Here is a 5,656-nt window from a genome sequence, read left to right as displayed (position 1 = left end):
CCAAACAACTTCCTGTCTACATGCTCCTCCCTTTCCTGTCTGCACACATCATCAGGTTGGCTGCTGAATTTAGGATTGCTGAATTCTGGAGATCCTCTAAATCTAGACTAGTCATTTTTTTAAAGTTTGTTCTCTGTTAGATGCCAGATGGTGATAGAGAAAAATACTCAGACAGCTCATCATGATGACCCAGAACCACCTGGGAGGTATAAAGGGCTTAAAGAGACCAAAAAGCCCTCTAATATAAAAATTAAAAAGCAATGCTAAATGTAACTGTGGCTTCCCATGATGCATCATTCAGGAGTATTTATAAAATATCTGTAAAATGTATAAGCTATAGGCTCACTACACCAGCAGTTCTGGAAGTGTAGCCGTGCTTTCAGGGGCATAAAGAGATGATTTGCATATTTGAAAGTGATGCATCATGGGAAACCGCTGTTGCTCATTTACAGCAGAATTATCACGAAGACATTCTGTTTTAAGAAGGCAAAATTACATCTAGATGGTCATGGGGTAATATCAGACCATAGTGAGGACTGCAGAGCGGTCAGGGAAATAAGAGTTTGTGGTATTGCAGCCGCACAGCCAGGACTTCTCTTCGGGGCGTAGCAAGAAATCATGACGCCCCATAGCAAAATTATACGGTACCTTTGTGCCCCAGGTAGTCCCCTAGTATAGGGAGCCAAATATATCTCCCAGAAATAAGCAGCTCAAGAATAGGTAGATGTACCCCCAGTATAAGTAGCCTAAAGTAGTCCCCCAGTAATGGTAGCAGGAACGTCCCTCAATAGGTAGCCAGATTAGTGCCACAAGTATAGTAAGGTAAGCCCCCCTCCCCCAGTGTAGGTAGCCAGATAAGTCTCCCTTAGTATAGGTAGCCAAATTAGCCCCCAAGTATAGTAAGGAAAGCCCCCCTCCCCCAGTGTAGGTAGCCAGATAAGTCTCCCTTAGTATAGGTAGCCAGATTAGCCCCCAGTATAGGTAGCTAGATAGCCTGATTATTAGCCCCCCAGTATAGGTAGCCACCCAGTATAGAAACCATACGCAAGCGGTTGGAATCTCAGATTGCAGGCCTTAAGAGCATGAGCAGTATAAATCCCACTGTTGTAGTAGCTGCTGTATGATGAGGGGTCTTCATTATGCAAAAGAGGTGTGTAAAACAAGCGGGATCCCTGGTGTTGCTCTTCAAGCTACACCCCAAAGAAGGGCAGCAGAAAAATTGCCCCCCCCCCCCCCCCCCACAACTGCAGTTTGAATGCATGTTACAAACTGTGCCTTTAATTTGCTGACCGGCTTCTGCAGACGGTTTAAAAGGCATGTACTATTTCAGTGATGGCTAACCTTGGCACTCCAGCTGTGGTGGAACTACAAGTTCCATGAGGCATTGCAATACTCTGACAGCTCTAAGCATAACTCGGGGAGGCAGAGGCATGATGGGATTTGTAGTTTTGTCACAGCTGGAGTTCCAAGGTTAGCCATCACTGTGCTATTTTGTTTTTGATCCTCGTTATAGCCAATAGCCGAATCATCCACAAGGCAACCTAGGCAGTTGCCTTGGGCTTGGAGAAAGACCAGGAGCTTGGTTGATTTTAGCCCCAAAAGATATCTTACCAAAACAGCCAGTCTGAAATATATGATCATCAGTGTGCTTGCCAATGATATTGTGACTCATCCTGCCCATGTGTTTAATTGGGACCAACACAGAATGACAAAGCAGCACATTGCACGGGATATGAAGTTATACCCGCCTTCTTAGGTTGCTCACATGGATGATTAATGAGATGCAAATATTTCTGAGTTCATGCAGAATTATGTACTGTACATATGTCAATTTCTGCAGCTTGAAAATGGACCTGAGGTGTTCTTCATCTCACGTCTCCTTTAAAGTGAACCCGAGGAGAGAGTGATATGGAGGCTGCCATATTTATTTCCTTTTAATCAGTACCAGTTGCCTGGCAACTCTGCTGATCTATTTGGCTGCAGAAGTGTCTGAAGAAATGAAAGGAGAAAATAATTAACCTAAAACACCAAAACACTCTATATGTCATTTTACTTGGCACACATGGGGGTTGATTCACTAAACCATGATAACTCAAATATCACACCTTATCAAAGATATCATACCTTATCAAAGATATCACACCTTATCAAAGATATCACACCTTATCAAAGATATCACACCTTATCAAAGATATCACACCTTAGCAAAGATATCACACATTATGGAAAGATATCACACCTCAAAGATATCACACATTATGGAAAGATATCACACCTTATCAAAGATATCACACCTTAGCAAATATATCACGCCTTATCAAAGATATCACACCTTATCAAAGATATCACACCTTAGCAAATATATCACGCCTTATCAAAGATATCACGCCTTAGCAAAGATATCACGCCTTATCAAAGATATCATGCCTTAGCAAATATATCATGCCTTATCTGAGTAACATAGCGAGCGCTACGAACCCACAGGGGCTCAGGGCAGGACAAGTGCCATTGCCAATTAAGTTGGTAGCGCTCGCTATGCTACTCTGATAAGGCATGTTAACTTTGATAAGGTGTGATATATTTGATAAGGTGTGATATTTGAGTTATCATGGTTTAGTGAATCAAGCCCATAGAGTGTTAATTTGGTGAACTATTTGCCATTGGATTCCTTAAAGTGATAAATCACGCTTCTCTGTCTGGCAGTATGATCGATGAGCCTTGGTTTGGTGGATGTCAGAGGAAAGTTGAGGGGGGGGGGGGGGTTATGGGGTGTGTGTGTGTGTGTGTGTGTGTGTGTGTGTGTGTGTGTGTGTGTGTGTGTGTGTGTGTTTGTCCTGGATTGGGTTTGACCATTTAGTTCCAGTGAAAGGAACTCTGAATGCTTCAGAATACAAGACATTCCCATCTTTGTGGGACCAGTTTGGGGAGACACTTTCCTGCTCCAACAGAACTGATCACTGGTGCTCAAATCAAAGGTATTAACCTCCTTAGCTGTAACCTCGAGTCAGGCTCGGGCCAGAAATCCGCAGCTCAGAGCGGTAACCCCGAGCTGGATCCATATGAGGTGTGTAATGTGCAGGGCTGCCACAGATCTATCTAGTGGGATGATTCTTAGGGTCTAAAAGCAAGTGAAAAAAATTGCACCGCTTTCAAAAAATAAAATCTGGAAATATTCATACCGAAGACATGAATGAGTGAGTCTGGTGAGGAGGAACGTGACTGGCTGTCCAGAGCCCTGACCACACCCGACAGCACATTTATGATGGATTTCAGCACAGACTTGAAAATGGACCAATCAATTTAAACTTTGGTGGAACTTGATTGGCTCATTTTTAAGCTGCATACATTTAATACAAATTTACATAATCCTGCATGAACTCAGAAATATTTGCATCTCATTGATCATCCCTACGAGCCGGGCCTTCTCCCCATCATCACTGCCTGACCTCACTAATGCTCTGCTTGAAGAAAGGCCAAATATTCCCATGAACGCACTCCAAATCCTTGTGCCAAGTCTTCCCAGAGGACTGTGTGGAAGGGTGAGCAATGCACCCTGGAAAGTAAACACAGAGACAACGGGAGCCAAAATGATGCAGCACATCACAAGGTATATAAAAATGAGCATTAGGTAAATTGAATACTCACAAAGGAAAGTTGCATAGGGAGCAACCAACCGCTCGGAGGAGGTGGAGATACACAAGCCAGACTCCACTCGGGTACCCAGAGAGGGTGGTGATGGTCAAACAGCAGTAATGTCCTGACATGTGGCATCAGCCACGTGGTGACCAGATTTAGCCCTCACATGGGGGGGGCACAAGCACAAAGGGGTAAGAGGCCAGAGTTAAAAACAAATAAAATAAAAAAAAGGGGGAGGCGGCTTACCTCAATAATGACAAATTCATATATATATATATATATATATATATATATATATATATATATATATATATATATATATATAAAATTTTGAAACCCTTTAACCCTTTATTTATCCTGAGGAAGTGGGCAGAGACCCACAAAACATGTTGCCTGTGCTTATATATATATATATATATATACAGTATATGAATTTGTGGTTATTGAGGTAAGCCACTTGCCCCTTCATCTCTTTTATCTGTTTTAAGCATAGTTTTATACACTCCTGTGCTTGTCAGGAGAAGCTGTTATAGCTGCACAGGCTGGGCTGACTCCATATTACAGCCTATGGATGAAGAATGGGATGTCAATAAAGATCAGCAATATACTGCTCTTCAAGGCACTCCAGAAAAACAATGTTGGCAGTCCCTTCATTTAAAGTGAACCCGAAGCAGGGAAATAAGTAATATATTTACCTAAGTAGAGGGAAGGTTGGGATACCATAGAGCCTTCCTGATCCAGCGCCGCCCCCGAATACTTCTTCGGCCAGCCCTTCTTAGGGACGCAAGTGCTTCCGTAGACAAGCGCATCCGTACTGCGCACATTGGAGTCTGGGTTTGCGTATGTGCAATGGGGATACACCATTTTCAGAAGCACTCAGGGATGTGAGTACAGTATAATCTCATTATAATAAACTCAGGTATAGTAAACATTCCGGTATAGTAAACTACCTCTCCAGTTCCCAGCATATCTTCATTATAAGTCTATGGGAGCAATGCCTGTTATAGTAAAACCAGATGTAATAAAACTTGTGTTATAGTAAACATGTTTTTTGGTCCCTATGTGATGCTGACTCTGGATATAGTAAACGGTGGGCGGTGCATGCGTCACATGTCAGTGGGCGGGGCATGCATACCATGTCAGTGGGCGGGGCATGCATCATATGCCAGTGTGAAACACATGGTCTCCTGCTCTCTTCAGGCTGGTTGCAGGTGAGCTGATGCCTGATAACATTCGTAAGATAAGAAGAATTGCACCACTGCTGGATATACAGTACAAATAAGCAGCCTGGGGAAGATGAGGAATAATGCGAATGTAAACAAAAGAGGATGCAGCGTTACCACTACCACTTTGCAATCACCAATAAAAGTATCATCACAGTCCTCCCATGGGATTGTATGCACTCCCTGGTATCTCTTCCCTTATTAGTGATGACATTCCTGGACAAGTGATGACACTTTAAAGGACATTCGGGTGTCCTTTAAAGTGGATCCGAGATAAACTGTTACTCATTGCATAAATGTGTTCCTTTCATATAGTTTATAGGGCATTCCTCAAGCCAAATACTTTTTTTTTAATACTTTAGTTCCCTATAAACTAAACAAGCCTCGCCCACAGCTTCTCCAGTGCCTTGGCACTCTCAGATCCATGTAGCAAGGGCTTATGGGAGCTCAGTCTGGGCAGGAGGAGGAGGAGTTGTTACTAGCCAGAGATTTCAGAGGCAGAGGGGAGGAGGAGAGGGGAGTGAAGTTTTCACAGGCTGAGGGTTGGAAATGCAGATCAGCTTGCCTGTGTGTAATGATCACAAACAGAACATGGCTGCCCTTATTGTATCACAGGAAGAAATAATCATATACTGTTGAAGCTGTTTGCAGGTAGATTTGCTAACTATCTAAACTTTAGATTAGATATATAGACAAGTTACTTGTTATAGTTAGTTTTTAATCTTGGATCTGCTTTAAGGAGCCCTGGATACTGTACTAGCGATTTGTCCATCCTGGCTATGCAGCCCTAAGGTATA

This window comes from Hyperolius riggenbachi, chromosome 10 (genome assembly GCF_040937935.1).
Source record: "Hyperolius riggenbachi isolate aHypRig1 chromosome 10, aHypRig1.pri, whole genome shotgun sequence".
In the NCBI taxonomy this organism is placed as follows: domain Eukaryota; kingdom Metazoa; phylum Chordata; class Amphibia; order Anura; family Hyperoliidae; genus Hyperolius; species Hyperolius riggenbachi.
Note: the sequence above shows the minus strand (reverse complement) of the source record.